The sequence below is a fragment of the Ranitomeya imitator genome, chromosome 5, assembly GCF_032444005.1.
Source record: "Ranitomeya imitator isolate aRanImi1 chromosome 5, aRanImi1.pri, whole genome shotgun sequence".
In the NCBI taxonomy this organism is placed as follows: Eukaryota; Metazoa; Chordata; class Amphibia; order Anura; family Dendrobatidae; genus Ranitomeya; species Ranitomeya imitator.
Genome location: NC_091286.1, coordinates 648,648,515 through 648,660,393, shown reverse-complemented (window position 1 = coordinate 648,660,393; position 11,879 = coordinate 648,648,515). Strand labels below are relative to the sequence as shown.

The 11,879-nt window shown below is 42.0% G+C and overlaps 1 long non-coding RNA gene across 1 annotated transcript; it reads left to right on the top strand.

The window, feature by feature from the left end:
* The first annotated feature begins 2,221 nt into the window (after nucleotides 1–2,221).
* On the top strand, nucleotides 2,222–8,906 carry LOC138680956 (uncharacterized). Its single transcript, XR_011321856.1, has 3 exons — nucleotides 2,222–2,492; nucleotides 8,657–8,741; nucleotides 8,866–8,906. It is a non-coding gene; the product is annotated as an uncharacterized lncRNA (long non-coding RNA).
* Nucleotides 8,907–11,879: the final 2,973 nt, after the last annotated feature.

Sequence of the window (11,879 nt, the reverse complement as noted above, 5' to 3'; positions counted from 1 at the left end):
GCTTTCCCTCTCTCCTCTGCTTTCAGTGGCCACAAGCTCGCTGGATACTGGGCTGTGACGTGAGGTGAAACACCACCCACAGCCCAGTCAGTCAGGGGGAGTGCGTCACGCCTCAATGATGCAAGGAAGTCCGGAAGTTGACATGACATCAGTGGATGTCAGCGGTGGCTGCAGTCGGGGTCACTTGGTCGGGACTGAGCGAGCAGAGATATCGCCGTTCACAGGAAAATACTGTATGTAAACAAGGTTTTTAAAAAAATAGTTGTTTTAATCGATGGGCGCATTTTACATTGCAGTGGACACCTATTTGCATAATCAGGCATTTGCCGGGGTATTCACCCAATGCTGTTTACCTATTCATCCTATTTAACCAAGAATTTATTTACCACGAAATCCCTAATTCCCAGTCTTTCATAGCAGTGAACAGCTGCTAAATTCGATAGAAGCAGAATGTGCTTAAAACACCTGATCTATTCTGGCCATTGACCACTGAATAAAAAGTCAAATTGGTCCAAGACCGTAAATACATCTGGCTAAAAGCCTGGTGCCGAACATTTAGCTCTTTGCTGTTTTGTAATGCAAAGAGATATTATTAGATTTTAGAGGATTTCATTTTGTTCTGTATGTTGACTATTAAAATTCTACCAACGCTGGATGATTGAGCATTTAATTATTTCCAAAACTTTGTGGAGGAACTAAGATGACCCATTATCACAAGTTAAATAGTGTATTTTTAGTTTGCTTTAACCGCTTCAGGATCTTGTGATTTTCCGTTTTTGCATTTTTGTTTTCGTTTTTTGCTCCCCTTCTTCCCAGAGCCATAACTTTTTTTTGTTTTACTATCAATAAGGCTGTGTGAGGGCTTGCTTTTTGCGGGACAGGACATATTTTTGAACATCACCATTGCTTTTACTATATAATGTACTGGAAAATGTGAAAAAAATTCAGGTGTGGTGAAATTGCAAAATAAAAGTGCTAAAACAGACCTGACATTATGATTCTACAAGTCATTATGAGTTCACTGATAGCAAACATTTATAGGTTCTTTGTCATTAAGTGGTGAAAAACAAAACAAAATTGTAGAAAAAAAATAAAAAAAATGGAGTCTCCATTTTTTGGGATCTGGGCAGGGATTACTTTTTGCATGCTGAGTTGACATTTTTATTGATACCATTTTGGGGTAAATACAATGTTTTGATCACCTGTTATTACATTTTATTGCAATGCTTTGGTGACCAAAAAACAAACTGTAATTCTGGAGTTTTGAATTTTTTTTTATATTTTCATGGATCGGGCGTTTCTGAACTCAGCGAATTTTGGAGAAAATATTGAAAATTTAGCAATTTTCAAACTTTTAATTTTTATGCCCTTAAACCAGATAGTTATATAGCACAACATAGTTAATAACTAGTGATGAGCGAGTATACTCGCTACTCGGGTTTTCCCGAGCACGCTCAGGTGGTCTCCGAGTATTTGGATGTGCTCGGAGATTTAGTTTTCGTCTCGGCAGCTGCATGATTTGCGACTGCTAGACAGCTTGATTACATGTGGGGATTCCCAAGCAACAAGGCAACACCCACATGTATTCAGCCTGTCAAGTAACCATAAATCATGCAGCTTTGTCGACAAAAACTAAATCTCCGAGCACTCACAAATACTCTAAGACCACCCGAGTGTGCTCGGAAAAACCCAAGCAACGAGTATACTCGCTCATCACTATTAATAATATTTACCACATCTTCGCTTTACAACAGAATCACTTTTGAAATATAATTTCAGGGAGAATGGCTGAATACAGTCTCTAAGTCTCGAGGCAGGGATTATGGCTTTGCAGTCCATTGCTAAATATATACTGTAGCTGCAGTAGTTGACCACATTTTTATTTTTTGGATGAAAAAATTTACTATATTGTCATTCATAAAGTATTAGGTGCTTTGCGGTACATTTCTGTGTTATATAACAGTCCAAAAAAGCGTTGAAACATTTTTCTGTATTCAATTACTGATCCATATACTATTATGTGGTCTGTGGTACATATCTGTGTTATATACTGTAACAGCGCCAAAAAACATTGAAAAATGCTTATGTATTCAATTACTCATCCATAGATTACTATTTACTACGTGGTCTGAGGTTGACAAAGATGCCAGAATTATGTGAGATTCAGGAGGGAGTGACCAGAGGAATATAGGAGACAGAGGAAGCTGGTACAACAGTGGAGTGTCAGGAGCCTGTGGTCCAGGACCAGCTGCATTCCCACAGCCACCAGTCCTGAATTCCGACCGCAGCCTTCACTACTGGGGTTCTTGCAAACTGCAGATGGGAGAGCCAGAATCCATCAACTTGTGAGTGGACTGTCAGGCCAAGACTGGTCGGAAGAGAGACAGAGGAGAGACAGAACCAGGGCTGGCAAAATGCTAGTGGATCCTCAAGCCACAAGTTACCGACAGTTGGCATCCCAAGGGGTCTGGAAAGGCAGCTTTAATTTTCTGGTCAGTAGGATTAACATGATACCATATTTATATCGTTTTTTTATGTTTTGGCTCTATTATGCAATAAAGCCTATTTTCTAAAAAAATAATTATTTTTGCATCACTTTATTCTGAGAACTAAACATTTTTTTTCCACCGACAGAACTGTATGGCAGATTGTTTTTTGCAGGACAAGATGATGTTTTCAGTGATACTATTTTTATATATATTTGTCTTTTTGATCACGTTTTATTCCACTTTTGTTCAGCCGTTCTTTTTTTTCTTTAGTTTGTTTTTTTAATTTTATTTTTACAATTTTTTTATCTTTGTTTTTACTTTTGTACTTAGTCCCTTTATGGGACTTTAACTTTTATTACTCTGAGAAATCACAGGCACAATGCACAGGCATTGCAATGTACTATACCTGTCAGTGCTGCACTGACAGAAGCTTTTTAGACCATGCTCCTGCCTATACAGTTACATTCTATTGCAGAGCAGGGAGACTTGATCTCTCTGCTCTGCCACCCAGCCACTATTGGGCCCATGAGCAGGAGGGGGGCCTAGCGCCAGCAGTGGGCCCCCTCCATCATTGCAACTGTATCAGCTACTCTCCCTCTCCCATCATCCCCTTCTCAGCATCTGACATCCGTGATGCAGACACTGATGGGGTTGCAATGACATCACTACTAGGCTCCCATTGTCCAGAGATGTTTGGGTGCTGGGAGCAGTGGAGGAATGAGGAGAAGTGAGCATTGTATTTATTTTTCCTGGGGTTGCTTTATATTATATAGAGTCTGCCTATGAGGGGCTGCATTATACTATAGAATCTGCGTATGGGGGGCTGCATTGTACTATAGGGTCTGCCTATGGAGGGCTACATTATAATTTAGAGTCTGCCTATGGGGGTGCATTATACTGTAGAGTCTGCCTATAGGGTGCTGCATTATACTCTAAAGTCTGTATTATGCTAAAGCATCTGCCTATGGGGGGCTGCATTATACTATAGAGTCTGCCTATGGGGGTACATTATACTGTAGTCTTCTTATGGGGGTGCATTATACTATAGAGTCTGCCTATGGGGGTACATAATATTATAGAGACTGCCTATGGTGGGCTGCATTATGCTATAGAGTCTTTTTATGGGGGGTGCATAATACTATACAGTCTGCCTATGGGGGGCTGCATTATGCTATAAAGAATCTGCCTATGAGGGTGCATTATACTATAAAGAATCTGCCTATGGGGGTGCATTATATTATATAGAGTCTGTCTATGGGGGGTGCATTATGCAATATAGAGTCTGCCTATGGGGAGTGCACTATGCTACATGTCTACCTATGGGGGGTGCATTATACTATACAGAGTCTGCCTGTTGGGAATGCATTATACAATATATTGTCTGCCTATGGGAAGTGTAACTACTATATAATTGTCTAAGGGTCACTTCCATCTTTCTATCTGTCTGTCTTTCTGTCTGTCTGTAACGGAAATCCCAAGTCGCTGATTGGTCGTGGCTGTTTTGTCGCGACCAATCAGTGACGGGCACAGTCCGGCAGCAAAATGGCCGCTCCTTACTCTTCGCAGTCAGCGCCCGCTCCATACTCCCTGCAGTCAGCGCTCACACGGGGTTAATGGCAGCATTAGCGGAGCGCGTTATGCCACGGTGTAACGCACTCCATTAACACTGCTATTAACCCTGTGTGACCAACTTTTTACTATTGACGCTGCCTATGCAGCATCAATAGTAAAAAGATCTAATGTTAAAAATAATTAAAAAAAATAAAAAATAGTTATATACTCACCGTCCATCGGCCTCTCGGATCCAGAACAGGCCTTTCCCGCTCCTCACGATGCAAAATGGCCGCTCCTTACTCCCTGCAGTCAGCGCCCGCTCCATGCTCCCCGCAGTCAGCGCTCACACAAGGTTAATGGCAGCATTAGCGGAGCACGTTATGCCGCTGTGTAACGCACTCCGTTAATGTTGCTATTAACCCTGTGTGACCAACTTTTTACTATTGACGCTGCCTATGCAGCATCAATAGTAAAAAGATCTAATGTTAAAAATAATAAAAAAATAAAAAATAGTTATATACTCACCGTCCGTCGGCTCCTCAGATCCAGAACAGGCCTTTCCCGCTCCTCGCGACGCTTTGGTGACCACTCCATGCATTGCGATCATCTCACGAGACCGCAATGCACTCTGGGGACCGTAGCGCGCAAGGAGCATCGGTAAACGCTTCACCTGGCTCTGGGGTCCAACGGATGGTGAGTATATAACTATTTTTTAATTTTAATTCTTTTTTTTAACAGGGATATGATGCCCACATTGCTATATACTATGTGGGCTGTGCAATATACTACGTGGGCTGTGCAATAAACTATGTGGGCTGTGCAATATACTACGTGGCTGTGCAATATACTACGAGTCTGAGCTATATACTACGTGGGCTGTGCAATATACTACGTGGGCTGTGCAATATACTACGTGGGCTGTGCAATATATTACGTGGCTGTGCAATATTCTACGTGGCTGTGTAATATCCTACATGGCTGTGCAATATTCTACGTGGCTGTGCAATATCCTACGTGGCTGTGCTATATACTATGTCGCTGTGCTATATACTACATGGGCTGTGCTATATACTACGTGGCTGTGTTATACACTATGTGGGCTGTTATATACTACGTTGGCTGTGTTATACACTACATGGGCTGTGTTATATACTGCGTGAGTGGGCTCTTATATACTACGTGAGCTGTGTTATATGCTACGTGGGCTGCTATAAACTACGTGGCTGTGTTATATGCTATGTGGGCTGCTATACACTCCATAGCCTGTGCTATATACTCTGTGGGCTGTGTTATATACTACGTGGCTGTGCTATATACTCTGGGCTGTGCTATATACTCCATGGCCTGTGCTATATACTATGTGGCTGTGCTATATACTATGTGGCTGTGCTATGTACTACGTGGCTGTGGAATATACTACGCGGCTGTGCTATGTAAAACGTGGCTGTGCTATTTATTTGTGGGCTGTTATATACTACGTGGCTGTGCTATATACTCCATGGGCTGTGCTATATACTCCGTGGGCTGTGCTATATACTATGTGGCTGCACTATATACTACGTGGCTGTGCTATATACTACGTGGCTGTGCTATATACTAAGTAGCTGTGCAATATACTATGTGGCTGTGCTATGTACTACGTGGCTGTGCTATATACTACGTGGATGTGCTATATACTACGTGGCCGGCCGCGAACAATCAGCGACTGGCGCAGTCCGGCCGCGAATTGGCCTGGGATTTGAACCACGCTTTGCTAATTGGTCGCGGTTGGCCGAATCCTGTGTATTCAATGTATTATTCTAAAATCTTCATAAATAAACTACATACATATTCTAGAATAACCGATGCGTTAGAATCGGGCTACCATCTAGTTATACTATTAGGAGGCCAATGGAGAGTGCATTATACTATATTGAGGACTCTCTGGTGCATTATACTATATGGCGGCTATTTAGGGGGCCATCATACAGTGTGGAGATTACAGTGACCGGGTCATCATACAGTGTTGGAGCCATCAAACAGTTTGGTGATACTAAGAGGTCAGTATATACATGGTCAGGGGCATTATACTGTATAAAAGAGAGCATCAGACTGTGTATATGGGAGCTGTACAGGGGGGAGACTCAGGACATTATTAAATGTAAAGTGGGCACTTATTGTTTTTGGGGGAACTCAGATTACTGTGACTATGAAATAATAAAAAAAATTAAAAATAGTTATATACTCACCGTCCGTCGGCCCCTCGGATCCAGAACAGGCCTTTCCCGCTCCTCGCGACGCTCCGGTGACCGCTCCATGCATTGCAATCTCGCAAGATGATGACGTAGCAGTCTTGCGATACTGCTACGTCATCATCTCACAAGAACGCAATGCACTCTGGGGACTGGAGCGCGTGAAGAGCATCGGCAAATGCTTCGCCTGGATCCGGGGGGCAAAGGATGGTGAGTAGGGTTGAGCAAAACGGGTCGGCCAGATTCAGAAGTCGACGACTTTTGGCAAAGTCGGGTTTCATGAAACCCGACCCCTGTGTGGGGTCGGCCATGAGGTCGGCGATCTTCTGAATCTGGAATCGGAATTCCGATGCCGAGTTCCGATATGTTTAAGATATCGGGAATCGGTATCGGAATTCATATTTAAGTGTAAAATAAAGAATAAACAAAAAAAAATATTAATATACTCACCCTCGGACGCGCCCTGGTTCTCACCGGCAGCCTTCCTTCCTAAGAATGAGCGCCTGAAGGGCCTTCGATGACGTCGCGGCTTGTGATAAGGTCGCGTGAGCGGTCACATGGGCGGTCACATGGGTGGTCACATGCCCCTTTTCACATGTAAAGCACCATGGAATAAATGGCGCTATAACAATAAATAATAATAATACCGCTGTGTGGCTGCCAAGAAGGTTAGTCGAGCAGACCATACAGTAACCTAAGTTTACAAAAAACTGCACAATTATATTATTTCTACTCTGGGGAAATTGATGACACTTTAGTGGTGTGTATTAATAATTTTGGGAATAGTTTGTTCCACAACTTGGGTTTCCATCATGTGTGTTGGCTGTAGCAATAGGGTTCCCAGATTGGCAGGTCTGCACTTACTTTCAGTCAACTACATGTGTTGCTATCATGAAATGTTTCTAACAATAGTAGTTGATGAAGCTGATATTTGTGCCACCTGACTGTGGCTGAGCAGAAAATTAGTTTGAGCTGTTGCATAAGGTATTAGGGCTTCCAGTAAAGCAGGCCTACCCTGGTCCCTCACCCACCTCGTCTTAATTTAAGCTTAAATTAAAAACTATAAATACTGGCCCATACCCTGATACCTCATGCAAGGCACATGGCTGAATGCTGCTGTGCCATTATCAAATTTTTACTGTTTGTAGATTGATGCCACTTTTCCTGTTGTCTGCCCCTTATTTTAGGAATTGTTTGCCCCCCAAGTTGGCTCTTCTTCATGTGTGTTGCCTGAATTTGGCAGGGCTCACAGCACAGCAGGCCTACACTGGTCTCTCACCCACCTCCTAATTTCAACTTAATTTCAAAGCTGTAAATGCTGGGCCAGACCTGTCTGATGTATGGCCCATGCCTGACTGCTGCGCCATTAGACAATTTTTACTGTGGGTCAATTGATGCCACTATTCCTGGTGTTTGCCCCTAATTTTGGCAAATGTTTGGACTCCAAGTTGGGTCTCTATCATGTGTGTTGCCTGAATTTGGCAGACCTCTGAGAGCTGCAGGCCTACACCTGCCACTTATCCATCTGTTACTGATCAATGTTCCAGCTAGAAATGCTGGTCCAGGCCTTGTCCCATGCATCCATGCTGCACAATTATACTATTTGTACTCTGGGTCAATTGATTCCCCTTTTCCTAGTGTCTGCCCCTAATTTGAGCTGTTTTGACAGCTCTTTGGCCCCCCTGAAGGTGTTGTCTGTGCGTTTTGTTTTGTCTCCCATTGAATTCAATTGGGTTCAGTTTTGTTTGACAAACTGTGTGACGAACTGTTCGGTGAACATCGGGACGTTCGCCGAATCTGAACCAAACCGATCCTTGTAAGGTTCGCTCATCTGTAATGATGACGGTGGAATACTTCCTTCTGTGACAAATTTTTAGAGGCTTCATAGCAAAAGGTGTGAGTAGTACATATGTACATGCAAATTTTTAGTTATTTGATGCCAAAAATGTAATTTATGCCTATATTTTTCTCACTTCACCAACACAGACTATTTAGTGCTGAAGCATCACACACAGACCAGATTACAAAAATATTTACACACAGGTAGTAATGTAAAAAAAAATAGATAAAAAGTCAAGGGAGTGAATACTTTTGTAAGCCACTGTCTTATGTATATATCTATATATATATATATATATATATATATATATATATATATATATATAAATATATATATATATATATATATATATATATATATATATACCAGACACAGGACGACAGCAGTGGTGAGAATGTCCATCAGGTGAGCGCTCGTTTCTCTCCAGCGCGGTTTGTGGCTTTGGGTTTCAAGAAGAAATGGACGTGGCATTCTTAGATTATACTGCCATATCGATGCATCTTAATTCTCAATGTTTGGGTCTTTGTGTTTCTTTATTTCAGTCTCTTCCACTTATTCTGTGGTCTCCAAGGAGCCTTGGAGATGAAGGTGGTGGCTCTGGTTCCCACCTGCTAAATACAGAGTCAGGTATGTAACAAAGCGTCTGGAAGTAACATAAACTCCTTCCTGTAAAATAAGAAATTAGACTTTCTATTGTTTAGGAAAACTGAACGACATAGAAGTAAATGATCATATTTGCTCTTTTCTTCAGAGCCCAATTCTTCCCAATTTATCATTGTGCAGGAGGAGACAGCGAGGTAATGTTTTCTTATATATCCATATTATCTGGATCATATTCATGTTGTCCCTTCCACAGAGATATAGATTTTAGTCTAACAGAGGATTCATTTTTATACAAAAAATTTGGGTTTAAAAATTTTGCAAGAAAAACCAGCCTTGATCGCTTGTGGTTAGGTATCTGATCTTCTCTGCTGTTCAGGTTGCTCAACACCAGCACAGGAGTAATGCCAGTGCACGGCACCTTCAAGACTCATGAAGTAGTCAGTGAAGGTTTCTCGTACACGCACACACAAGTTGGATTGCCTTCCTTCACCCAAGTTGTCAACTGCAATTAATTCAGACAGCTGTGACTCCTCATCTACCTCTATGCTGTATTCACGAGCGTAGTTGTGAAGTACACAGCATGCCTTAATTAGAGTGTCAACGGTCTCCGGATCTAACTGGATGGCAGTGTGAAAGATATCTTCGTGCACGGCTCAGCCGATAATTAAAAATCCTCTGCCGGTAATCCAGTCCCCTTCGTCGGTATGGGTGCAGCAGGTTGGTCTTTAAGGGAAATGCCTCATCCGATACCATCACAAAGGGAACTGGATCTGTGGAACCCGGCAAAGGTCTTGGGGCTCGGAGCAGTCCAATCTGTGATGATTGCAACACTCAAGAGTCCCCAGAACTGCCATAGGCACCCACATCAATGGCAACAAATCTGTAATGTGCATCAGCCACCGCCAACAGGACCACAGAAAAATACTTCTTATAATTAAAGAAGCGTGATACTGATCGTGGTAGCTTATACACTCTCACATGTTTTCCATCGACAGCACCTATGCAGTTGGGGAAATTGGCCACAGTTTGAAAGCCTGCTGCGACCTGAAGCCAAGTCTCCTCGGTTGGGCAAGGCATCACGATGGGCTGCAACGTCTGTCAGATGGGCACCTCACAATTCTTGAAATGGTGGATTTACCAACCCTAAATTGGAGGTCCAGTGATGTGTAGCTCTCTCCTGTGGCCAAAAACATGAAAAGAAAAAAAGAAATTAGAAAAGCAAAAGAAATAAAAGAAATAAGCCAAGCTTAGAATGGCACATTTGAAATTTTTGTAATACATCCAAATATTAAACAGATAAAAAATCTATTGACAATATGTTACCTGCTCACTGTGGTGGTGCAGCAGAATTAGTAAAGTAAGCAGCAAAATCTTCATATTTTCTTGGCAGAGACACCGCTGTGGCTGCAGTTGTGGCATCTTGAATCCAACAAGAACATAAAATGGAGAAGAGGGGCTGGACTAGGAAATGACCTCATAGGAGCCTTTTTTTGTCCCAACTTTATTTGTCCTCAAAAACGCTTAGAAAAAACTCATGAAAAAGGCATCAAAAATGCATCAAAATCTGCATGCATTTTCCCTGGCAAAGGTGTGCCGTTTTGATGAGGAAAAATCTTATTCTATTCTGCAATGTGGGCACATAGCCTTACAATGTTAAAAATGCATAGATCATGGATGACACATCAATGGCACCATATATTGTCCATGATTTTCATGGACCCACAGACTTATATGAGTATTTTGATCAATGAATGGGATAAAAAAACAGACATGTTTGCACTTTTATGGGTGTGTAAGGACAGAAGAACTCCGACTACATGGGTCTGGTGTGTTTTGCTCAGGCACAAATGTAACAAGCATGAATATATTTCTCAGAATCCTGGGAAATGGATGGTCACCAAAAAGGTAGTAGAATAATGTGACCTGCAAGGTCAGAATCATGAGACTCATGGAGTACTTGCAGACAAAAATGGGGAAGGATAAATAAATATGGAGAAGGGGTACTGTCAAAGGTAAACTCTTGAGCTTCATGAATTTCCTTACTAAGATCTAGAAAAACAGAAGACACAATTATATCCTCAGTAGTGTTGAGCGATACCTTCCGATATCGGAAAGTATCGGTATCGGTTGGGATCGGCCGATATTCAAAAAATATCGGATATCGCCGATACCGATACCCGATCCCAATGCAAGTCAATGGGACCAAAATATCGGAATTAAAATAAACCCTTTATTTCCTTGTAGGTTCATTCTACATGAAGGAAAACAACTAAGAATAATGCAGGATGTATTGTGGGAGGTGGCGGAGACATTAAAGGCAATGAGGTTTAGCCCAATCAAATAGAATAGCATGTTTTTGTTTTTTTTAAAGACGTTCGGAGTGAAAAAGATATTGAGTATGTAAATTTTTTTTTATTTTGTCAGATATTGATGTTTCACTATTCCACGCCCTTCCCCTTCTTTTTTTTCTTTTTTTTTTTTACTTTTCCCACACTTTCATCTTCATCATCATCAGCATCTTTGACATCAACTTCTTCTTCACCTTATTCATCTTCTTCTTCATCTTCTACCTATTTTTTTTTTATTACATTCTTCATATTCATTTTATTCAACTATTATTATTCTTCCTATTCTACATATTCTTTTTATTCCACTGTTATTATTCTTCCTATTCTACTTCTTCATCATATTCTCATTTGTGACAGGCATTCCCGTAGTTGTTATCTATAAAAGTTGGAAGATTACACCTTCCGTTCTGCCAGTCACAAAAGTTACATTTGTCCGCGTTCAGTTTGGCCTGCAGCATCAGGCTTTATCCAGGGGCACCACGAGGAGGAACGGACTCACCCCCATACACTGCTTAGTCTTCTTCTGCATATAATTTAGATAATATCTTTTGCTCTGATATTAAGTCTTATGCTTAATGTTCTTCTGCTCTTTGTTCTGCAGCCTCTTGTTCTTCTGCTTCTCGGTCTTCCATGTCGTCGTCTCCAGGGTCGTCGTCTCCAGTGTCGTCATCTCCGCCGTCGTCGTCTCAGCCGTCGTCGTCTCCGCCGTCGTCGTCTCCGCCGTCGTCATCGGGGTGGTCTTCCGGGTCGTCGTCGTCGTCATCGGGGTGGTCTTCCGGGTCGTCGTCATCGGGGTGGTCTTCCGGGTCGTCGA